Source organism: Balaenoptera physalus (genome assembly GCF_965194825.1).
Source record: "Balaenoptera physalus genome assembly, chromosome: X".
Lineage (NCBI taxonomy): Eukaryota > Metazoa > Chordata > Mammalia > Artiodactyla > Balaenopteridae > Balaenoptera > Balaenoptera physalus.
In genome coordinates this window covers 114,986,025-115,012,667 of record NC_138903.1, presented here as the reverse complement: position 1 = coordinate 115,012,667, position 26,643 = coordinate 114,986,025, and the positions used below count along the sequence as shown (strand labels likewise).

Sequence of the window (26,643 nt, the reverse complement as noted above, 5' to 3'; positions counted from 1 at the left end):
TTCCTTTACATGTTTTGTTAGATTTACATCTAAGTCTTTTACTTTCTCAGCAATTATAAATGCTATTATGTTTTTAAAATTTAATTTTGGTATCTACCTGTTCACCAGCTACCTGGTCACAAATTGATCATTGAAGGGGCAGTGTTTTGTCCTTAAGGGAATACACACTCTGGATATGGTTTGCCTTCCCTGCATGCAATGTTTCTGCCAAAACTACCATCCACGGACTTACAGAATGCCTTATTCACTGTAATGTTACTCCACACATCATTGCTTCTGATCAAAGAACTCACTTTGCAGCAAAAGAAGTGTGGCAATGGGCCCATGCTCATGGAATTCACTGGCCTTACCATGTTCCCCACCATCATGAAGCATCTGGCTTGTTAAAATGGTCAAATGGCCCTTTCAAGACTCAGTTACAGTGCCAGCTAGATGGCATTACCTTCTAAGACTGGGGCTAGGCTCTCTAGAAGGCTGAATGTGCTCTGAATCCATGTCCAATATATGGTGCTATTTCTCTGATGGTCACAATTCATGGGTCCTTGGAATCAAGAGATGGAAATAAGAGTTGCACCACTCACTATTACCCTAAGTGACCCACTGACAATTTTTTTTCTTCCTATTCTTGTGTGCTGAGCTAGGAGAGAGAGCTATGGAAGCTGCTATCTGTGTTCTCTCCTAGCCTACTAGACTCATCCAAGCTGCAAGATTGACAGGGCAGAGGTCAGTCCTCTGGGGAGCCTCCTCAGAATAGTCGGGACACTGGATGCACAAATCATCCCCTTATACCTCCCCTGACAAAATCCAGGATCTTGGGAGTCTTTTTCTGATTGTATGGCATTGCACTGGGGGCAAGGACTCTGGCAAGAGGGTATCCTGAATCTCTCCACCTGCTTCAGTCTGGTTTCATGGTTGCTTAGAGTGCAGGGGCCTTTCACTTAGTTTCTGGATTTCTCACAAAGCGAATCTGTCCATGAATTATTGCTGAATTGGTGTGTTTGTGGGCGAAAGAATGGCCCCCAGCTTCCTACTCTGCCATCTTCCTGATGTCACTCTCAAGGCCTTTTTAAAAGCTTTGTTAGGGTGGATCACATATGTCTTACTCTAGCCTTACTAGTAGGGTATTATTGTAGGCTGAAAAAAATGCTCCTTCCTCCCCCAGAATATTCACTTCTAAATCCCCAGAACCCATCAACATTACCTTTTATGACTGAAGGGTAAATATTATTGTATATGTAAAAATATGTGATTAAGTTTGGGATCTTGAAAGGAGGAGCTTATCTTGACTTATCTGGGTAGGCACTAAATGCAATCTAAATGCAATGTATCCTTATAAGAGAGAGGCAGAGAGAGTTTACACACCACACACACACACACACACACACACACACACACACACACACACACACACACGAAAGTGATGTGAAGAAGCTGGCAGAAATTGGAGTGATGCAGCCACAAGCCAAGGAATGCCAAGTCATCTATCAGTCATCAGGAGCTAGAAGATACAAGGAACACATTCTCCTCTAGAATCTCTGGAGGGAGTGCACCCCTGATGGCACATTAATTTTAAGCTACTAGCCTCCAGAACTGTGAAAGAATAGATTTCTATTGTTTTAAGCCATCAAGTTTGTGGTAATTTGTTACAGTAGCCACAGGAAATTAATTCTTCTGAGATCTCTACTGAATGCTCCAGATTTCAGTAAAATTTATCCACTTTTGTTGGATGAAGCCAAATGTTTCCCATTCCTGTGTGAACACTAGAAATTTTTCAACCTAAATCTCTCTGGTAACTGTTATTTGCTTAGCCTTTTGGCATTTCACACTTTGCATACACACCTTAATATTCACCAGAATAGTTACAGGGAATGCTTAGCAACTTTCTCTGCATAGTTTCCCCTCTCTGGTATTCAGCTTTGCAAATTCCAGCCACCTTAGCTTCTGTATCATCCAGGCTCTGTCTTCTCAACTCATTGGTACTACTTCACTCTGCTTGGCTTCCTACTACATGCGTGGCACTTCAAAAAGTGGGCAGGCCATAAAAAAAGAATGGCGTGGTTATAGGGCTCATCTCAGGGTCAGTTGGGGAACCGACCTCGATATTATAGCTTGAAAATCAGAGCATAATAATTGATCATAGCAAAGATATGCAAATTCACCGTAAAGAGCAAATATAGGCTCAAGATATTAATGTAACTTAAGGAAAAAATGTGTTAATATGGAGGTGGTTTCATCCTGTTGAGAGCACTCAGAAGATGAGTTAAAAAGGCAAATGTTGGCAGGGAAAATTCTAAATTTGTCCAGGGGAGAATGTTTCCTAGAATAACATATTTTAACTCCTGGTAGTTGTAAACAAAATGAAAAAAAACCCAAGAGCTTTAGGAACCAAAGATAGCTAATGCAAGAGCTAGAATTCAGATGCTTGCTGTGTCTTCTTTTGCAGAACTCCTTAACCCAGTCATAGACTGGTAGGTAGCAGTCAAATATGTTGACATTTACCACGTTACTTCATTACCTTCTTCTTTGGGAAAGGCAGGTCAGGATTTTGACCTATGGAAAAACAGTGCCGTCTTGAAGGTTTTTCTGAAAGTGTATTTCTATGTCTGCTTCTGTGGACCATAGTCTTCTCAATTGGTTTGGTAGTTTTCCTACCAAAAGTCTAGCAGTTTTTCTGTGATGTACTCTGGTTCTCTATTCTAGATTGTTGGGTCAGCTTGGGGGTGGTAGTGAATTCAGGTCCCAAGTGAACAGACATTCTAGAGAATGGTGGAAGTAAAATGTATGCAAATAAAGATGGCAGTTGGCATCAAAAGATGGTAATTGACAATCCATCATTCAAATCGTCCTAAGTAATCATCTTTCAGCACGGATGGTAGGTACTTGCCTATAAGCAATTATATAGATTTCTCATATGCATATCCTCCCCCAATATATATCAGTCCTTGACTTCCAGCCCTTGTGAAGATCTTGGAGTTCTCTTAGTACAGACCATTTAGCAGGTATTATTTGTCCTAGGGGAAGAAGACATGGCTGCTTTGAAAGAGGTGTTTCATGTGAAAGAATGTTTTATTTTGTAGTCAAATTCTTATAAGTACTTGACAGTATTGAATTGTTAGTAGGTAGAACATCAGAAGTATTCCTCAAAAAATTGGTTGTGCTCCATTTAGCCATTAATAGTGGATGCCATTATGAACAGCCTTCAATAGTATTTTTCAGACTTCGTGTTAGAATTGGAAACTTCAAAGATCCTGGAAGCAAAATAGATCAATAATTTAAATTATTATCTATGCAAATGAATTGAGAAGCAGAAGAGGGATACTGTGTGACATTTTTAGTAAGGAATTCCGTAATCACCAGATTGAAGTTATGGCAGTGGAAAGGGAGCAAGTTAAAGATAAATTCTAATGTTGTGGAATCCTAGAGACACATATAGGGGCTGTGGGTAGTACATTGTTTCTTCAAATCACTAAGGGTATTTCTTGTTCTGCCCACAGGTCTCCAGATGCTACTATGTTGGAGAATGTTATAGTAGATATGGATGCTCCAAAAGTCTCTGTAAACTTTAATTAATATCTTGAATGATCACTGGACATAAAATGTCTTTGCATAGGCACAGTATTTGAGGACAGGCCTCCTAAATGGGAGGCAGCCTATTATTCTGTACTTTCCATTTTTGTTTCTGGATATACCTGACTTTCAGTCCAGCACCAGTATGCCCAGGTATTTGTGTACTTTCTCTGTCAGATCATTTTATTTAATTGTAGTTGGAAATGGATGCCCCTGAAATGATCAGTTTGGGTAATCTACCAGGGCATGCTTGTTGGGGCAAATAATCTGGCCTCAAAATCTGGTGATTTGGGCTGTCTGGTAAAATCAAAGGATTCCAGAAATGTGATATACCTAGCATTGTACTAGTGCCTTATACATAGTAAGCACTCAGTAATAATTGTATGGTGGCACAAGCTGAGCTTCTGGGTCTGCCTTAGGTGTTCTCAGCTATGGAGTTCTGAGTGAAGTCTCACTTCTAAATCTCAAAGAAAGCCTCGATAGTCAATACCCTAATTCCCGTAGCATATGGTGGACTTAATGTAGATACTTCCTGGAGACATAGGTGTTGAAATGGGTGTCCCCAAAAGATGAGTCTTCTGGAGGTAGGATAGTCCTCACTGTGTAGTTGAAGGCATTTTTCTTTATGGTATAAGACAATGCCAGGTTCAAGTACGATAATGTTAGGGCCAGAGAAAAGAACAAAATATAGGGCAGTGAATAGGGGATTCTCATCTTCATCTGCTAGATGGCTATAACTAGTACTCCCCCAAAATTTCATGTTATGAAGTACATAGAAAATGATATCTATATGGCATACTGGAATTGGACAAGATTACTCACAGCTGATGGCAACTGGCCCTCGTGCTCTGGATGTCCCAGATCTTCATGGCCATTCCAAGGGACAAGAGGATCAATATTTCACAAACATATAATCCAGTAAGTAGGTTGGAAAGTTGCCAATGAAAAAAAAATCCTCTCCTCTTCTTGAATCAGTTATTGGGCTAACTAGAACTGTGGATAGAACCTGGTAAACAGCAGCAATCCCAGGACAAATTGTATTTAACCGGGATGTTCCTAAGTTTAATAAGACTGATGCTTTATAGGACATCATGTGAACATCTTGGCCATACAGAATATATAGGCCATGGTCCAATAATTCTACCTTTGAACTTTCGAATGGGTCTTCTTCCAGAGTCATTCCAAAAGTGGTGCTATTTCAGGTGATCAGGAAACTGTGATCTCATTATCAGAAATAAAACCAGAATGTCATTGAGGTATACCATGATCTCATGGTTAGGCAGTCATGTGGGATTTCAATTTATCCATTTCTGAAAATGGATATTGAATAAGACAAGCGACAGAAAAATATTGTCTGAGACACATGTAGTCTACCACCTTCCACACATCACTCTCACTCATGTTGAAGATATAACTCCAGTTTTGTAAAAAACGATGACTCAAAAATTTTTGCAAAAGAAGATATAGCAATGGCCAAAAAGTATATGAAAAGATACTCAACATCTTTAGTCACTAGGGAAATGTAAGTTAAACCCACCATGGTATACAAATATAAACCCTTTAAAATGAGTAAAATTTTTTTGGTCTTTTTTTTTTAAATTGGAGTATAGTTGCTTTACAATGTTGTGTTAGCTTCTACTGCACAGCAAAATGAATCAGCCATACATATACAGATATCCCCTCCTTTTTGGATTTCCCTGCCATTGAGGACACCACAGTGCATTAAGTAGAGTTCCCTGTGCTATACAGTATGTTCTCATTTGTTATCTATTTTATACATAGTATCAATAGAGTATATGTGTCAATCCCAATCTCCCAATTCCTCCCACCCCATCCCTTTCCCCCTTGGTATCCATACGTTTGTTCTCTACGTCTGTGTTTCTATTTCTGCTTAGCAAATAAGGTCATCTATACCATTTTTCTAGATTCCACATATATGCGTTAATATACGATATTTGTTTTTCTCGTTCTGACTTACTTCACTCTGTATGACTAAAATGAGTAAAATTTAAAAAGCCTGAAAACTCCAGGTATTGACAAGAATGTGGAGCAACTGGAACTCTCCTGCATTGTGGTGGGATTGTAAAATGGCACAACCACTTTGGAAAAGAGCTTGCCAAATTCTGATAAAATAATATACATTTACTCTTTGACCCAGCAATTCAATTCTTAGGTATTTACCCAAGAGAAAATAAAACATATGTCTTCACAATGAATTGTATGTGAATGTTCATAACAGCTTTGTTGAAAATGGTCAAAACTGGAAACAACCCAAATTTCCATCAACAGCTAAACTGAAAAAATTGTGATATATCCATAAAATTGAATCCTACTTAGCAATTCAAAGTAATAAGCTACTTCTATATGCAAGAACATGGATAAATCTCAAAAATATTATGTGAAAGAAGATAGACACAAAAGAGTACATAGTATATACTTCCGTTATGTGAAACTCCAGAAATGATAAATCTATTCTAGATGATGAAAGCATATTCATGGTTGCCTGAGGCTTGGATTGGGGTGCTAGTTGACTGAGATAGGCACAAGGGAACTTCTGGGGGTAATGAAAATCTTTTATATTTTGACTATGGTAGTTGTTACTTCCAGGGGGTATATAAACTTGTCAGAACTCTTCATAAAGTATACTCAAAATGGGTGAATTTTATTGTATGTAAACTATATCTCAAAAAAAAAAAGATTTTTAAAAGAAGCTATGCTTTGCCAAGATGATCTGACAGGTCCTGAATCAATAGGTGTGGTCAGAAGCTTATTGCCACAAGGCTGAGGTAATGCCTGGAAGAGGCAGAACTCTCCATTTTGTATAAGACTAGTACAGGGGTCTGACGTACTTCTCCTATAAGTTATCTGTATATTATTGGAAGGACTTGGCCTTGGGCTTAGAGAAACTATTCAAGTGCTTGACATAATCTTGGGCCCCAGATCCCAGATTAATCATATTCACATGTAGTTTTGCCTTCAATTCTGAAAGTGCCTTCTGGTAAGTGGCAGACTTGTCTGGAATCTCAGGCAAGGAAGTGACAGATGGTGTAGGGCCATAGTGGGCAGAGCTAGAGAACTTAGGCAGAAGTGCAAAATAAGATGAAAAACAAAGGTTTTCTTAAGATCTCAGGCACTTGGATCTCTATCTGTAAAGGCAATAGACCAGGGAATGGGTTATGAGCAATAACGCGCTGACAATACTGGGTTTTTTTGCATGTTATCTTATGAGCATGTTAATTCAATTATCTCTGTCCGTCCCAATATGGGATATTTAAAAGAGTTTCCATTTAAACTAGGATAACCTTGGACCTTGTCACCAGTGTAAAGGCCAGAGCATACCACCCAGAATTCTATGTTATGAAATGCCCTTCGCACTGCTCTTGGCAGGTAAGAGTAAAAGGTGAACCTTCTACCCTTACCCTGGGACCCTGGTTAGTAGGAGTTTCCAATGGCAGAGATGGTATATATGGGCAAAGTGGTTAGCTCTACTCTGGTACATATTCAGAGATTAGTGTGTCCAGGAGTCCTCTGGCATGGGTTCCTCTGTTTCTCTAGTTTTGTGGACACATTTGTATTCATGCCCTGAGGCTTATTATTTTTTTAATTTTTAATTTTTAATTGAGGTACAGTTGATTTACAATACTATATTATATTGTATACCTTATGCAATATAGTGATTCAGAATTTTTATACATTATACTCCACTTAAAGTTATTATAAAATATTGGCTATATTCCCTGTGTTGTACAGTATATCCTTGTAGTTTATTTATTTTATACATAGTGGTTTGTACCTCTTAATCCCCTATCCCTATCTTGCCCCTCCCCTTCCATCCTGAGGCTTATTATTTCTGAAAAAGTAATACTACTCTGACTGATCCATCTAGTAGTTTCCCCTGAGACTCTCTGAGAACTCAGACTAAAGGGCCTATTCTTTCTAGTCAACCAATGGCACTATAGGCTGTCTCCTAACTGGTGGGGCTACTGAAAAAAAAATTATTGCCTAAGAGAATCGAGCTTGCCAGACTCTCCTCATGTTCTGTCAGAATTGGAAGTCTCTAGAGTCCTTCCTAACTTGGGGTTGCACGTTGCTAGTGAAATTTCCCCTGAATTAAGAGCAACAGGGCAGTGATGCTGGTTGAAAGCAAAGGTTCCCAGCTCTCTTCTCTTTGCCCCTGAATGCATCGTGTGGAACACTGGAGGGCACTCTTGTGCTATTAGAAGTTGAGAGCTGTGGGAATCATTAGATGCCGCAATGACTGTGTGGGATGCAGAGAATTTTGCCCAGCCTCCTGAAGGATTTATCAGATGGTGCCACCAGGGCCTGGACTGGGTTTGGGGACATAAGGAAAAAGATTAAATACTGATTAGGAATTCAGGCAATGGTGGCCTAACTTTTTAGGCAGACCTCACTGAGCCACGGGCATGAGAGGAGACATTAAAGAAGTCAATCAAAAGGAATATATACTTTCAACTATCATCTGCATGCAGATTCACAAATGTATATTTCCAGATTTTTCTTCTAAGCTTCAGATATATATATATATATATATATACACACACATACACACATACCATACATACACACAACTGGCTACTTGATATATAGCCAATTGAATATCCATCAGACACCTTACACTCAAAGTTTCCAAAAGGCAACTAATATTTTCCTTACTCTCCTTGCCATCGACTCTCCTCACATTTCCATCCCATGTCAAAACCCCTTCTTTGCCTCCCAGATTTGCTCATTTCCCAGTATTCCCCATCTCATTAAACAGCACCACCTTGTTCAAGTCATCAGACTGGTGGTATCATCTTTGACACATTCTTCCTTCTGTCTTCTTTTTCATTCAATTACCTCTTCCTGTTCATTCTATTTCCTAAGTAGCTCTTGAACTTACACAATTTTCCACATTCCTCATTCCTGGCCACCATCTCCTCTCACTTGGATTACTGCAGCGACCTTATAGACACTCTCCCCACATCCTGTGTTGATTCCTCCCATTTATTCTCCACCCAGCAACCAGACTCTATCTAAAATCTAAATCTAACCATGTTACTTCTCTGCTTGAAAACATTTAATGGCTGTTCTTAGCCTTCAGGATAATGTGTAAATGCTTTAGCATAGGACTCCTTCATGTTTCTTTTGGACAATCTATTCTGTGCTATGTACTATGTACTAAGTTAGAGACATTGGGGATGAATTCATAAATGAAGCATATACAGTCTCTTCTTTCATGAAGCTTAATTATTAAAGTCATAACGTATCTGGAGCTTACAGTCTAGTGCCGCAGAAGGCCATGCATGGTCTGCTTCCTGCTCCCTGCTCCAGCGTCTCATCTTGCCATTCCATCCTCTGCCCTATCTTGCCATCTCTTCCCTACCCCTTCAAACCCTATAGTGCAGCCAGGCAGGGCTGCTTCTGGTTTGCCCATGCTTCTGTTTAATGCTTTCACTCCTCCGAACAGGCTCTTTTCTTTCTATGTGGAATACGTGCCACAACTTCTTCATCCAATAAAATCCTGTTCATCCCTCAAAGCTCATTTCAGATGTCATATCTTACAGGAAGCCCTCCCTGGTACCTTTATCCTTTAAGCCTGTGTTAGGTGTCACTATAATCCCATAGAATCTTGTGTTTATCTCCTTTACAGCATTTTACATACTGTATTATAATTGTTTGCTTCTTTGTCTCTCCCTTTTTGGTGAGAATCCATTTCACAGAAACCTTACCCCGGAGTAAAGTAGAGGGCCACATTAAGTTGCTCATGTTTGTCATCTCTCAGTTTCTCTGTTGCCAGCTAGTGCTGACTCAAGGGCTTTAGCCCAACTGTAACCTGTGGCTCTTTGTTCAGTGTCTTTCATTTCAGCTACTTCTTCCAGCACTCTTCTTTAGAAGTGCAAGGGATAGACCAATAAAAAGCTGGGGAAGAGGTTCATCTGCCTGCCTTTCAACATTCCACGCTGGGGATACTTTACCCATACACTAGAAATTGAACAATGATGATGTAGGACTGAAAATGGCACTCCCTCATCTCTGACTTTCTAGACAAGCCCTGGGGCACCCACTTATTCTCCAATTTGGATTTTCAGGTAGACATACAGTGACTTACTGTACTGAAAAGACTCAAGATGAAAGCAGACTTCACCATTTCAATTACAGTGTCACACCCTTTGGTTTATGTAGGGTTCCAGTTATATTTTAATATTTCTTGAACGATGGTCTACATGACCTCCTAGAACTGGGACAAAAGTTATATTTGAACTATATACTCAAACTCCCGTGGATACCCTCATACCACCTTCTGTTTCAGTTGGTTCCATCTAGTTCACCATGAGAGCAACCAATTTTATGTCTGCCATTAGAAGTAAATCGGTGTTTAGATAGTTGTATTTCTGGGGTCCAGCTACTCAAGCCAATGTATTCAGAAAATGCTGGTAAATTTTTGACGATTCTAGAGTGGAAGTGCTATGTAATATCATAGATATTAGTGGTTATTTAACCTCGGTACACAGGAGGGGCACATGATTCAGCCTGGAATGAGGATAGAGAGTCGCACTCAGCACTCATTGCTCTAGTTCCTATAGCACACTGCTGTGTTTTTGCTTGTTACTTACTGTTTACATACATGCATGTAAACGTGCACACACACAAACACACATGTGGATACCAGAAAAGCCAGAAGGGCCCATTTTACAGTGAAACACAACCACGAGGTTGTGTTTACTACTGTGCATAAATGCTTAAAATTCATTATCATGCCCAGGTGCTTTGCACTGTTCCCTAGCAGGAGATGAAGTTAAATAACTCTACTGGAAAAGTGTTAGGCAGTGATAGTGTGGGCCAGATGTGCCTCAAGGGCAAAGAAACACTGGGAGCCGGGGCAAGTGGCATAAACCTCTGTAGGACTAGAGTGGAGATATTCCTTGATGTAGCTTACCTGTCCCTGCCCCTGAAATTAGCCTTGTGGATTGTTTTTTGGGCTGTTGTTTACAAAAATGTGTTAAAATTATTTAATTAATTATTTAAATACAGTTTACATTAATCTTAAACTCCATAAACATTCAGTCAACTGCTCTTCAAATAGTGAGGTGACTGGGTGCTCTTGTCCTAAATGTCCTTGAAATCTCTAGGCTAACAGAAGGTCTACCTGCTTTTACCTGGAATGTATTCCTAATTTGTCGCTACAAACTCCTTGCTCCTTCTGTCATAGCCAAGCAGACTCTTCACACTTGTTAAAGGTCTCCACCATGTGGAGAGCAGCCTTGTGAATATTTGAGGGTGAGATGAGGTTAGGACCAGTATTTGATAGACCACTTGTCTCTCTTCCTCTCACAACCCCATTTTGCTACATTCTGGGTAAAGTGGTTCCACACTACAATCAGGAAAACATAAACATGGAGAATGCCATTGAGCCTGGTTCTAGCTTCGGCAGCAAAATATTCTAGAATACCTGATTGAAAACACTGTCAAAAGCACCTAATAAGGTCTTATCAGAGGTCTTAATAATTTAGGGCCTTAGGGCTGAGGCTGAAGGGAAATTTTGGAAAATCCCTGATAGTTTGGATCTCTTTTCATGCACAAGCTATTTTGTACACCTGACTCAGGTTATCACTTAAAGTTGAACCCTAGTTCTGGAAAAGTGATCCCTTTGAGCAACAACCTAGTAGAGTTCTGAGGAAAGAACCCTAAACATGTTACTTTGTTAAAGGAACCATATTGGATTTATTTAGAATAAAACAGTAAGCTATTTTGATTCTGTCTATACACCTATAACCCAAGGAAAGCCACTATGTGGCAGGATTTCTGTCATTCACAGGACGTAACTAGAGGCACAACCTCATACCAAAGGTTATTTGTAGGGCAGTCTCTGTGGACAGCCATCCAGTTTGGCAGATATCATTTCAGGGACAGCTGCCCATGATGCAATTAGAGGGGTCTTGGCTGCTATGATTTTGCTTTTGGAGGAGCTCCTTAAGTGATGGGACTCGAGGGGCTTCTTCCACTTCATACTTTTTCAGGTAGTTGATGTGCGGCATGACTGGGACAATATGAATACAACATATTCACATATGACATATAGAATGATATGATATTTATTTGTACATACAATATGGCAGCAACCATTAAACACATGATTTGAGAAGCCATCTTTATATGGTATGGTTTTATCTGCCAGCCAAATACAATCTGATTTCAGGGACAGCCTCTGCTATTGGTGTGAACCAGGTACCAGCTGACTCATTGGTGGACGAGAAGAGGGGAGGGTCCTCCAAACCATGTGACCTGAAGCATGTAGGGTACTTAAAGCACAATGGCTTATTTAGATATATTTGAGGAGTCACCTATCTATAATGTATGAATGTATGTATGTATAATGCATGTATGCCTTCAGTGTAAAGAAGGCAGGAGTAGCTTGTGACATATGAAACTAGCCCTGGAGGGGACAGCAGAACCTGGCAAAAGGACTACATGAATATTGAAGCAATAACAAAGATACTAATAATATCAAAAACAATGAAAACAGAACTAGCCACCATTTATTGAACACTTATTATGTACCAAGAAGTATTCAAACCACCTACCTTCTATACATTTTTTCAGTATTTCATTTTAAATATTACAACCTTGGAAAATAGGTATGATCCTCATTTTATACAGTAAGAAACTAAGGCTCAGTGAAGCTAACTATGCAAAATCATGCAGATATTAAGTGGCAGAGCTAGGTTTAGAACCCAGGACTGTCTGACTCCAAAGTCCATGCTTTTTTCATTAGACTGCTCAAGTTTCAAGAATACACTATAAGCTTCAGATGCATTTAGTCCTAAGCTTTTTTTTTCTCTTGGCTTCTATCAGAGGAAGGATCGCTTATAGCTATCAGCTACAGAGTGGAGTAATGAAGAAGGATCTTCAGGAAGAAATATAACGATTCAAATAAACTAAAATCCCATTTAGTCACCAAGTTTTCTCAAATCTTTCCTCAACCAGATGTCTCTGTAGTTCTCTCTAATCCATTTCCTCCACTCTGTGCCCACTTTGGGTAGGTCCTCTCATCTATATTATTGAAAAAACTCCTTAAATGGCGCCTTTGCCTCCAATATCTCTTCCCAATCCATCCTCCGCAGATATTCCCTAGAGAGGTTTTCAAAGCACAAGTGTGATCAAGTAATTCGCATGCTCAAAACCCTTCAGTGGATCTCCATTGCCAAAGGAATGTGAGAAAATCAACTCTTAGGTCCCTGATTAACTTTTTCAGCCTCAGATACTATGCTTTCAGCCATAACAAACTCCTATAGTTTTTCAAGCACAGCATACTCTCTTGGGACATTGGAATTCATCCCTATCTCAATATCACGTGAATTAATTAAACTCTTTTCCTACACGTAGGCCTTATTCAGGCCATCTTTTACTACATGTAGACTGCTAAATATTGCCAAGACAAGATCTCACACCTTTGTGAATTTATGCTTCTACATATTTATGGCTTTTAAGCTCTCGTTGGCCCTCCATGTCATGATAATGTGATGTTTTCCTAGACTGCTCTCTTCTCCATTTCTCACAATAGCTTACTGGAACCTCCATGAGCCTCTCCTTATCTTCTCCTTCATCATTTCTACCTTCACTCTCAGTACCTGACTTCTCTAACACTCCAAAAAATAGAAGTCATCAGGTTAGAATTCTTACACTTCCAGTCCCCTCCTCCTACGAGCAGGTGTATGTCTGATTCATCACCGACTCCTTCCCTCCTGCCTGGGTGGAAAAGGATCCTCATTATGCCTAAGAGAAATTCTTCTACCTGTGCTCTGGAGTCCATTTCCTTTTATTTGCTGTAGAATAAAATAATTTACTTTGTTTTGTATTGACACCTCACTTCCCTTTTCTACTGACTCTTTTCCCTTATCCTATAAGCGTGTTCAAGTTTTTTTTTCCCCCCACTATGCTATCCCTTCTCTGGCTATCACTTTTTATCACAGTTCAACCTCTTGAAAAATGTAGTAGTCACTAGCTATAGTCTTCACAAATCAGGAAAGGTCTGTATGAAAAAGAGAGATTCAGGGACTAATATGTGTGGATGATAGGTTTATGTTGAAGGGAGGAATAAAAATGGATATTAGGAGGGGTAGAGAAAGGAGTAAAGGAAAACAGTAAAATGGAAGTGCAGCAAAAAAAGCTGGGGCAAACTGAAGGAAAAAGACAATGTGGAGATGCTACATAAAACATCTACAGAGCGGGGAAAGAAGGGCCATAGAGACATACACAAGAAAATAAATACTACAGATTTCCTGAAGATGGACTTCAAGACACAGAAGTACAAGGAATAAAGAAATGGGTAATAGAAATTTAGACTGATCAAAGAGGAATAATATCTGTTTGCTCCTTTCTCTCCTTTCAATTTTAACTCTTTCCTATATCCGAAACTATACTTTTTTCTGCCTCTAAGAAAGAAGCTCCCACCTGCTTTCTGGTCAGAGCTAACATATACGTGGTTAACTGATTTCACTTCCTCTTGATTTTTCAGGATTTGCTTTAGTAGTTATCCTCATGTTCCATGCTACCAATTTTACTATATAAATATAAATATATAAATATATATATATATCCCAATTTGTACCAAACTCCTTATGCTTACAGTCATACAGAGGATTCTCCAATTTTAAGAGCACTCATCCCTTAATCCTGATAAATTCATGAGCTATCTCATTTCTTACCTTCCCTTTATCACCAAACTTCACTAAAGAGTAGTCTACAATTGCTGCCTCTACTTTCTCACTTCCCCCCCACCCCACCGTCTAGCTTCTGCACCTTCCTGTCTACTGAAATACCTTATTTGAAGGTTTCCGATCACTTCCTAATTGCCAAATCTAATGCTTCTTGGAACACATTTTCCTCTGTATCTCTGAAACATTCAGCATTGTTAATCACCCCCTTCCTTTAAATTCTATATTCCTTTGGCTTCAATAATATTTCAGTCTCTGGATTCTTCTTCTGACTCCCATACAATGCTTTTTCTCCTTAACCTCCCATCTTTCTCTTCCTACCCCTGTGGGTATTCTCCATGGAAACTCCTTCTGACCTTTTCTCTGACTTTAGGCATGGTGATTTCACTCACCCCTATAATTTTAACTATTCTTTCTATGTGGTAGAATTTCAATCTTTATCTGTATGTTCAACAAACCTTCATATCCATGTTTTTGATGAATAGCTTGATTTGGATGGCTTTCAAGCACCTTATGTTCACTTATATCCAAAGCTGAGCCCATTTCCCTTTGACCAAAGCCAGCAGCTCCCTTTCCTTCTTTCCTTTGTTAACAGCGTTGCTCTCTTCCTACTCATCCAAATAAAACATTTTAGATTTATCTTTGATTCACTCATTCACTCTTTTGGTAAAGATTTGAGAGTCTACTTTGTTACTCCTTTTTAAACTTCCAGTGGCTTACTCTTTCCTATAGAATAAAAGATAAACTTCTTAGGTCAACAGTATGCTCTACAGCATGCCCCCACCGTACCTTTACTGATTTATGACTCTTGCAGCCCATGCTTCGGCCAACAGGAACTAGCCATTCTGAAAATACACCCTATGACATGATACACCCTATTTACACTTGTGTGCATTTTTCCCCAGCCATTTGGAATGTGATCATATCCCATACCATTAATTGCTATCCATGCTTCTAAACCCAGCTCAAATTCTTCAATGTTAAAGAAATATACTACATTTCTTCTTACCCATAGATAATTTATCTATTTACTTTATATCCATAACATACTGTTGTTTGCTTATAGTACACGTCCATTATTCATATGACATGGCTTTGTTTGATGTTCTTGTTATTGAAAAGGAGAAAGAGACTACAACAGAGAGGAAGATTTTTGGTAAAATATCACCATGCAAATGTTTGAAAGATAGGAGATCTGAATTGGAGGGCATGATGAAGGATGTCAATTAGGGAGGAGAAGAGCTTGGATTTGTAAATTAAGGATGTGGTGCCCTTTCTTCATTCTTCATAAAGTAGAGTGGTTTTGGAGTGGAGGGACATTTCAATTACATCTCACAAAAGGGAAAAGGGCCAGAGATAATTGGAAATTGAACAGTGAAGCTGAATACTTAGAAAATTGTGTGCAAAAATGTAACTTGAAAGATTATTTGGAAGCATATGCTAACGCTTTGCAATATGCTTACATAAAAGGGAAGTGATCCAGTAGGGTTGACAGGATTTATATGCAAGAGACAGTAGAGGTCCGACATATAAAATGAAAGATAACACTTTTTCTGATCGTGCAATGGTAATAGCCTAAATTAATTTCTTAAAAGCTTGGAAATTTGGCAGAGGTAAATGGAGGATGAGCAAATTCATATAAGTAAGAGAAGGCATTGAAAACGATGAGGAATGATCAAGGGGAGAGAAGCCCAGCTTTCATTTCAACCTGTCAGAAAGGATTGGTACAGATGAAAAAATAATTTGAAGAAAGCTCTCAAGGAAAGAAATGAAGCCAAATGCTTTGAAGAGAAAAATAGATATTTTGAATTTTAGAACAAATTAATGTAGAACACAGAAAAAAATAAAGAAATTAGAACAGAAATAGGGAAAATCAAAGAGCAAGTGACAAATGTCTGCAATAGACAGAAAGTCTGGGTAATATAAGGAAGAAGCAAAGGCAAGCAAGTCTACTGACATTTTCTCATGTGCATGAAGAGAAGAAGGTTGCCACGTGTTTGAGAGATTATAGACAGGTAGGTTAAGGTGACTTTAAGTCAGTTATGAGAGTCCTTTATGGATTTATAATGCAGGAAAGGATATAGGCTAATATGGGGGTATGAAAAAACAAGCAACAAATGAAAGAGTGACTCAGTAACAGACTTCACAGCTCAAGTGTGAGTGAGCATCATGAACAAGTTGTTGATGAGAAAACATGAATCTGCTGCCTTATGGACGCAGCACAATGGAAAATCTACAAGCTTTGGGGTTAGAGGTGGGTTTTAGTCCTACTTTTACCTTAGGCAAATCTTTCCAGCTTCCAGATCCTTGAATTTCTCATCTGTAAAGTGACTTCACACTGTTGTGAAGCTCAAATGAAACAATATTTGTGAACGTATCTTGAACAAAATTTAGATATTATTATTCTAGGACTTTTATTTGCATGGGCTGAGCAAGTATTTATTTGTGGGTTTCTTTCTTTCCTCCCCCACCTTTATTGAGATATAACTGACATGTAACCTTGTGTAAGTTTAAGGTGTACAGCATAGTGATTTTATATATGTATATATTACAAAATGATTATATCTGTGGTTTCTGTGGTATATGAGATAAGAAAGAAACGACCAATATGATAAAACAAGGCGGGTTAATGGCATTTGAGCAAAGAAAAAGAAACTGGGAGTCACTGACATTACTAAACACTATTTTTAGAAATCTTTTTATTAAGGCTCATGGTGGCACTATTCATGATGCATGAGATGCAACACTATGTCTAAACGAGTGACAGGTGATCAGTGAACTTCAGAGATCATATGAGAAGCCAGAGGATATTTATTATCTTTAAATAAACACATTTTGTTTGAACAAAATGCAATTTTATATGCCTTACAAAGCTATTCTGGGTCAGAGAAAGGGCTGTAATATATGAGTAAAACACACAACTAAGTGACTTTGGACCCTGCTCTCTTCATAATTCTCTGTGCTCACAGAATGTTAGGAAAGATATGAATGATGTTGAGGATGAGATCACCCAACCCCGAGGCCCCTTATTATATTTGTGCTAAAGATCTTGCTTCTGAGAAAATGAATGTTGAATGTGAATGAAATTGCATGTAAAAACGAAAAAGGAAGGTTTACTCTAATGATCCAAGTTTCTTCCAAATCCGTATTGCTACAGCCTTAGTTTGGGTCTGCATCAGGTCTCAGATTATTGTTAACAGCCTCCTAATTGGCCCTACGCCCAGTCTTCTATCTCTTCAATCAATTTTACACATTTGTTGTAAAATTGAGCTTTTAAAAACACAATTCTGAACATGCTACTGATCTGCCCAAAATTTTCAGTAGTTACCCACCACCTATAGCAGGGCTTAGCAAATTTTCTTCTGTAAAAGGTCAGACAGTAAATGTTTTAGGCTTCACAGGCCACACACAGTCTTTGTCAATAGTCTTCTTAGTTGTTGTTTTTTTTTTTTTTTTTTACATCCATTAAAAATTTGAAAACCATTCTTAGCTCATGGGCTATACAAGCCAACAGCTGGCTTTGGCCCTTCAGGCTGTAGTTTGTTAACCTATAGAATAAATAAAGTGCAAGCTCCTTAATATAGCATAGCAATCTTCCCATAATTTGGCCTTCTGCTTTCTTTTCAAGTTTTATATTTTGCTAAAACACTTCCCACACCCTCTGCTGTGGGAATTGAATTGGCAGTATCTGGAAGTACAGCAAACTGGGTTTTATACCTCTGTACTTGTTCACACTGCATCCACTAAAATTGTCCTTCTTTATCCAACTGGCAAACTATTCCTCTCTCAAGACTCTACTAAACGTGTCATCTCTTCTATTAAATATTTCCTGACTGCCAAGTTAGAATTGGTCTCTGTAACTTGTACAAATACGGATCGCAGTATCTGTAGCATTTCACTATGCTTATTTAGTCCCCAACTCAAATGTGAGCCTCTCAAAGGCAAGAAAATTACTTACTTGGATTTGTATTCCTAACATACAGTAGCCACTTTTTAAATCTTTATGGAATGAATGACCCCAGGCCTTCTGTTAGCAAGTCATTCAACACCAGCACTAACGTAAAAAGCAGTCCTCTGAATTGTGCATGACCCATACATAGAAGCAAGTTACTACATTTTTAGTCTCTAGAAAAGCTCCCTGAGTCCCACTCTTACATCTTGTGGAGATCTCCTCATACACCCAGCAGGTCATGAGAGTGGTTACACAGATCCTCATGGCAGATTTTTTTTTGATCATTAATGTCATCTTACAGTGCCTGTGCTTTTAGAATCCAAATGGGGACTCAAAACCTATCTTCCAATAAACATACTTTAAAAAATTCTCCTAAGGCCTTTAGTATTATTAGTGATAGAATGATGACCTAAATAGGTGTTGGTGAACTGCCCTTGGAATGTTGCTGTCCTGTCTCAGTGGGGAAAACGTGCTCAGAGTTCCAAGCTGATGACTTATGAGTTAACTTTTGGACATAACTCATTCCTAAGTTTGAGGCTGTCTCTACTTAAAATATATCAAGCATAGGTCAGAGGAACTGGAATAGGAGTCAACCAGATTAAGAGTAAAGCCATAAAAGTGAGAGCCAAAGGGAAATATGATATTACTGTGTTTCTAAAATTAGAGAATGGGCTGGTGAGGCTCCTCATTGCACACCCTGGAGAGAATGATGCATAAATGAAATTGATTTTAGAAAACAAAGGATAGGAGTATTTGGAAGCTTTTAGAAAATAGCAATACTATCTACATTTATTGAACGCTTACTATGTGCTAGGAACTGCTCTAAGAACTTTAAATAGACTATCAATTTAATTTTTCCAACAGCACAATAAGAAGGGTACTATTCTTATCTTTATTTTATGGGTGGGGAACTTGATGCACAGAGCAGTTATTTGCCAAAGATGCCATAGCTAATAAATAGTGGAGCTTAAGTTTGAACCAAAGCTTTCTGAATCCATTGCCCACAATCCAAATAGCTTCAATTATATACATGGAACCACCAACAAAGTGCAGTGTGGAATATAATTACATTATATTATACCTTTATAATATATTTTATATAATTTATATATTTACTTTAAATTTATTTTATTTAATTTTTAATTAAATATTTTATTTAATTTACTATTAATTTATATTAATAATATATATTACACATAATATATCTAAATATATGTATACCTGTATATATATAATTTGTCAGATAATATATCTTCAGAATAATCAACCTTTAGAAAGTGAAGAAAAAGGCCAAGGATAGGAAATATTGTGACCAGATAGTCATCTACCCAAGAGAAGGCTCTGGGAATAAAGGAAATTTTAGAAGCAAGACATAACTACCTTCTGAATGTGCTATGGCAGAAGGTTTCTGGAGTCAATCAACTTAAGATGAGAAAAAGAATCAACAAGTTACCATAATACAAAGTGTAAAATAAATGTTGCTTGACAACAATAGAAACTGCATATGGCATCTTATTAAATTGGGAAAAAGGAGAAAAATAATCACAGTCTTGGCCATGAACACTTTTGAGTAGAGCAGAAATGTTGAAGCTCATGAATGTGTATGAGAAGTGGGAGTAGAAATGGCCAGAGGGTCACTAAAGCACACCATGGAAAAGAAGGCAGAGAAACAGAAGAAGGCAAAAGAATAACAATTTCAGTTTAGACATTTTTATAAGAAATTGATATGGTGGAAATTTAATATTTGCAGAAACAAATGTTGGTTGAGAAAATATTTATTAATATGTATAATATGCAAACTATTTTAAAATAAGAAATTATAAGTATAAACTAGAATAATTTATTTAAAAACACTTTTTAAATGATAAAGTGTTTTACAAACAAGATATTTCTTGGCATGAGATATTATCACCTAAATGTGGGAAGTGAGAGGTCATTTGTCTATTAGGTTCAAAATTGGGTCAGACATCTATAAAATGTGATGTGAGGAGCAAATGCTATATTATGGTTGCATAGCCACTGTCCTATATATGAATTCTATCTATCTTGTGTGGCAAATGCAAAGATGTTTGGTTGCAAAAATCTTGTGCTTTATATCCCAGAAAAGAAACTTCTTCCTGATGGGCTACTATGGCTGTAGCAGTCACCTTTGCCTACCTACTACTATTATTCTCTTTGTGAACTATTTTGCGCACATTCATGGCTTTAGCTCTTAATATGGCTTGACAAAATGTTAACATTCATGGTAGACTTGATGAGTGCCTAGTGATGACCACGGAAAGAATGCTCACTAAGATTTTCGTTGTTGTTGTTTGTTTTTAAAAACATAAATTGAAATTTCATGGACTGAGTTTTCATTTTTTTTCTTGCACATTGGAGAGGCTTATAAAGAGATCCATTAGGATTTTTCATTTCCTTTGGCTAACTTCCTAAGTCACCTTTTACATCCTTATTTCTCAGAGTATAAATGAGGGGATTTAACATGGGGGTAACTGCTTCATAAAATATTGAGATGACTTTGTCTTCTTCCTGATATTCCTTTGACTGAGGTTTCAGGTACATTTAGATGGCTGGCCCATAAAATACGGTGACCACAGTTACATGGGCTCCACAAGTGGAGAAGACGTTAAGTCTGGCCTCCGCAGGACGGAGCTTCAGCATGGCAGCAACAATGCAAAAGTAGGAAATGAGGATGAAGGTGAATGGCAGAGGCAGTGTGAACACACTGATAACCAGACCCAGAATTAGACTGACAGGGGTGTCTGAGCAGACAAGCTTCAGCAGGGCCTGGACCTCACAGGTAAAATGGTTGATGATATTATGCCCACCATAATGAGCAGGGATTGCAATGATTGGTGTGACTGCTACTAAGAAGGCACTGGCCCAGGTTCCCAAGGCCAACTGTATGCAAACCCGATTGTTCATAATGATGGTGTGACGCGGGGGATTGGAGATTGCAACAAACCTGCCATAAGCCATGATAGCAAGGAGACACTGTCATCCCCAGAAAGAGGGATGTGATCATCTGGGCATAACAGCTGGTATAGGAAATGGTGCAGAAGTCCCTGAAGCATTGGGCCAACATATATGGCTCCGAGCTGGTGGAGTAACAGATATCAAGGAAGGATAAATTACTGAGAAGAAAATACGTAGGGGTATGAAGTCGAGAATCCCATCTCACTACAACAACAATAGGTTGTTCCCAAACATTGTGACCAGGTAGAAAAACAGCAGTCCTAAGAAGAAGGCAGCCTGGATTTGAGGCTGTTGGGAAAATCCAACAAGGATGAATTCAGTCCCCTCAGAGGCATTGTCTCTCTTTAGACTGCCCATTTAATTGTCTCAAGTACTAGGAAAGAAGACAAAACATAATGTCACCTACACGAGGAAAATAAGAAGAGCAGCATCTCAATAGCCTGTTAGAGTTCCTGTTTTGGAGCTCTGATTATTGTGTGTCATTTGTTTTACTGGGTTAGACTCAGCTGTTCAAGTATCCAATGGTGGAAATATAGGTTTTCTCGTTGCTTTTCTGTCTTGGAGAACCGTATATCAGGAAAGGCTTATTAAGTTGTTTGGACTGTTAGATACTAAGACAATCATTAACAGTGGGTTAAACAGAATTATTACTCTCATAAAGGGGCGTAGCTAGATGATTGAGTTTATTCTTTTTTTTTTAAAGTATTTATTTATTTATTTATGGCTGTGTTGGGGTCTTCGTTTCTGTGCGAGGGCTTTCTCTAGTTGCGGCGAGCGGGGGCCACTCTTCATCGCGGTGCGCCGGCCTCTCACTATCGTGGCCCCTCTTGTTGCGGAGCACAGGCTCCAGACGCGCAGGCTCAGTAATTGTGGCTCACGGGCCCAGCTGCTCCGCGGCACGTGGGATCTTCCCAGACCAGGGCTTGAACCCGTGTCCCCTGCATTGGCAGGCAGATTCTCAACCACTGCGCCACCAGGGAAGCCCAATTCTTGGCCAAAAAAAAAAAGAGGCAAATATGCTACATCTCCCCACCTAAAATGCTCGTTTATAGTCGGCTTTATTTAAGCTGGTTCATTAATTAGCAAGTAATACTTTTTTTTTTTACAACTGGATCATTGAGCTTAAACTTAAAAATTATTACTTGGAATATTACTCAGCAAGTAATAATTTTTAAGTTTAAGCTCAATGATCCAGTTGTGAATGCTTGAAATACTTCAAATACTTCTTTGCTTTTCAACCTTTTTTTTTTTTTTGGTTGTTTTTCTTATATGTCATATTAAAACCACCTATGCATGTTAAATTAGACAGTGTATATGTAGCTAAAGCTATCCGTCAATTCAGTGGAAAAACATCACAAACCAAAATGACATGAAATAAACCAAGCAACTGGTGGATTCATTGAAATCTCACTCTGTTTAATTGTTCTGACATCCAGTTTCAAATGACAGAAACTTACTATGTGCAGATCTTGCCATCTCCATATAGTTCCAAACAAGAGCTTAAAGGGTGATGGGAAAATCTTATTAGATAAAAGGATTTCATGAAGACAACAGTTACCAGAAATTGTGAAGAGGGACAAGGCAAATTTTGGAATGCATGTTTTCAGAAGTGTTTAAAAGTAAAAGAAGGAAAAAGACAGAGCCCTGTCAGTTTTATATGCTTTCAGTAGGGAGTAAAACAGATGACCCATTGAAGACTCCTTTGGCTTTAAGTGGCATGGACATCTATACACCACCAAATATAAAATAGCTAGTGGGAAGCAGCCGCATAGCACAGGGAGATCAGCTCGGTGCTTTGTGATCACCTAGAGGGGTGGGATAGGGACGGTGGGAGGGAGGCTCAAGAGGGAGGGAATATGGGGATATATGTATACATATAGCTGATTCACTTTGTTATACAGCAGAAACTAACACACCATTGTAAAGCAATTATTCTCCAATAAAGATGTTAAAAAAAAAGATTTTCTTATTTAGACACAGAATCAAATCTCTCCTTATTGTATAGTTATATTAGTGCTGCATATAATTAGGTAATTCTTCATGCTCAATAGGCAGAATGTTGAAATACAGAGCAAAAGCAAGGGAGTCAGCTGGATCAGAGTCTAAATTCTGGTTCAGCCGCTAACAAGCTGCATAATCTTGAGAAATTCAGTTTTCTCATACGTGAAATGGGAATATCACCTAGCCTCTGGCAGGACTGTTCCAAGAATTAGATGAGATTATTTCTGTAAAGAACCTAACACAGTACCTGGCACAATTATACCACCCAAGAAACTTTAGCTCCCTTCCCACTTTCACACCCCACACAGACCTTTCCTTCAGCTTAGATTTCATCCTTGTAAACATGTGCCGAAATGTTATTTCATCCTACCTTTCCTTGTAAGGTTATCATGTTACCAGAAACAATACCATCTGAAGTTTTCGGTTTGAGTAACAACTAAAGAAAGCTTGACTGTGTAAGTCATTAGAATTTGTTCTTGATGGTAGGTGGGAAAAGACCTATATAGAGATGAAAATTACTCACTGACTTAGGGCTGGAGGACAGTAACAGAGAAGTGCACCTCATTCATAACAGAAGCATTTTGCAGTTGGCGACACCCCCACAAATGACTAATCTCCAAGAAGAAATTTGATTCCTTCAACTGCAAGGAAAAGAGGTTTAACACAGGCAGCTGTGGTGATAAATCTTCCTATCGGTTGTGGTTATAAGGTTGGAAAATCTTGAGTTAACTGTGCTGGTGAATCATGCACATTTATTTCTACTTGTTAAATATCTTTTTCTTTTATTTACACAGAGTTGGCTTGTAATAAGACTACCATGAAAGGTTGGTGTCTAAAAAACAATAAAAAAATTCATTTTCTAGCCTTATAATAATAATATAGTTGCCAGTTCACGACATGCAGTTTTTCTTTGCCTGTGCAAATATTAGAATGATATTTCTTCTAGAGGTGTCCAAAATTCTGTTACTTTGTTCCCAGCCACAGAAAAATAAATTGAGGAGATGTCCTTTCTGAATACATTGAGATATTTTTAAAGTATTGGTGTCTGCCAAAAGTGTATAGTCTACTTACAGACCAAAAATATTTAGGTAGTATTAAAAGAAGCCACAATTCAAATGCAAGAAGGAACTTTGGAAATTTGGATAATCTTGTGGTGGGTTTAAGAACTTATAACCTCAGACTTGAAGAACAGTTTCCACTTTGGGGATTTAGGAGATATCCCTGCTTTGTAATTAAGTTTCCTAATGCAAATAGGGAGAGAGAAAACAAATAAGGAGGAGGAGACATCTGCTATATTTCGCTCATTAAAATAATGTTCACTTTCCTCCTAACTTGGTTAATGAGCATTTCAGTGAATGTTCCCTATAGCAATGGTTCTGGTCAGTAAATATGGTGGTGGTTGGGAACCAGGGCTGGTTTTCCTCAAGGAGAAACTTCCTTCTGTCTGGGCAGTTCTTCATTTACTTTCTCTTCTGATAGCAAGTTAAATGTTCAGGTAGTGCTATAAAGAATTTATATTGAGGAATTTTGGGGATCAAAATGTACATCATAGTATGATTGTATAACTTAATTTTGTGTTTACTGGGTCTTCCAAAGATATGCTATATTTGTCAATCCAATTCTCTCCCAAGTATGATTGTGAGCTCAATTTTTATTTAGTTTTTTTTTTTTTTTAACTTGAGGGACTTTTGACCCTGTATAATGGAAGTAAGACTGAGTGTACGTTTTGGAAGCTGTGAGCCCCTTGATTTAGCGACCATATCTGAGTCATCTCCGTTTTCTTTGGAAAACTACCTTGCACAGAGGAAACTCTTGAAAGATGTTTGCTGAAATAAAAGCTCTTGATGTCACTTTCACTAAATGGATTTTTCCATTCAGGTATTTTTATATTGCATTTAATCATGCTATCTGTCTTTGGCTATCTGACCCTGAACAATTTTTTTCCTGAAGTTTTTACTTGTCAATTTCTTGGTGCAAAAAAAATGTATTGATTGACAGAGCAGTGCTCTGTAGAAAGACAACAGAAAAGGAGAACTTTCACCCAGATAGTCACTTCATATCAGACTTTTGTGGGTCACTCCTTCCACAGAGGGTTGATGGTAAGGTTCTGCTTATGTGAGATACCCATTCTTCAAGAATTTTCTGTGTGATTCTATCCTAGGGACCTTCTCACACCCATATATAAAAAAATATATTAAACCTATGTGGAAATTCACAAAATGTGAAGGAGAATAAGATGATGAACATTTGTAGTAGCATACAAATTGAAAGAAATTGCAGTGCCATCAAGGAAATATTTCATGGAGGACATGGTTGATGCTTCCCTAATGAAGATTACAGAACTGGCATAGAGGCAAGCTACATAGGAATGGAAAGCTTCAGCTGTCCAGGCATTTGATGGAAGTCTCAGTCTGGTAAAAGCAAGGCGTCTTATAAATTTGGGATTTGCCTTGCTGACAATTTCGTTTCTCAGAAGGTTAAAGAAGCATTGAGGGGAAATGATGCTGTGGACTTAATTATGATGGAATGGACCAGAATCTTGGGAGAAAATAACCATATCATCTGGGAGTTCATAATAGAAAGAAAGTCTATAGCCAATATTTCTAAAAGGGAAGTTGGCTATGAGACCATAGATATCTTTTCTCTCAATCTTTTAATTTCAAATTTCTTAAAGGCTCTGATGATAGTTTGACCAGAGGCAGAGAATCATGAGATTTAAGGTGAAAATAGACCTTTTCCACTTCAAGAGCACAGCACAGAACATGCAAACAGCCCAGACTCAGATCTCCTGGGTGTAGACAGTACTTACGTGGCAATCTCATAAGGCCTAACTGACAGCAGCTTTCCTGCCTTGTAGTCAGATTCTACTAGACCCATCCCTATAGCGTCCTGATCTGTGTAGCCTAATCTGAAAGTTTACTAAGTACCTGGATTTTATTTATCTTGTGGATATTTTTCTCAGAGCTTTTTGGTGTGTCTATGAGAGAATTCAATATAGGCTTTATAGTCAGGCAGAATCATTCATTCATTTGTCCATTCAACAAATATTTATTGAGTTCATACCATGTGTCCAGTTCTGTTAAAGTTGCTGAGGATACAACAATGAACAAAAAGAGACAAGGCTTACCTTCTTATTTGACTTATACTCTATTGGGATGATAGTGAGAACAAGAAGTAGCAAATAAAGCAATTGAAATAGTAATAACTGTTATGAAGGAAACAGTGATACGAAAGAGAGTGCTGGAACAAGATTGTTATTATACATTAGATGTTAGCTTTCAAGGAAGGTAACGTTTGAGTTGAGATCAAAAGGACACAAAGGAACTATGTGAAAATTTAGGTGAAGAGAGTTCCAGGGAGAGGGAACAGCAAGTGCTAAGACTCTAGGGCAAGAACAGGTTTAACTATTTGCTGAATAGATAGCAGATAAGT

General features: G+C 38.3%; 1 protein-coding gene across 10 annotated transcripts in view; it reads left to right on the top strand.

The window, feature by feature from the left end:
• The window catches only part of IGSF1 (immunoglobulin superfamily member 1), a 456,826-nt gene that overhangs the window by 107,344 nt on the left and 322,839 nt on the right, over window positions 1–26,643 (top strand). For 9 of the 10 annotated variants that reach the window (XM_082445240.1, XM_082445235.1, XM_082445232.1 and 6 more), the window contains exon 1: window positions 1,401–6,954. The exons of the other annotated variant lie outside the window; for it this stretch is intronic. The gene's annotated coding sequence lies outside the window, so the exon portion shown is untranslated. Of the gene's footprint in view, window positions 1–1,400; window positions 6,955–26,643 lie in introns of those variants that run through there. 10 annotated transcript variants of the gene reach the window in all.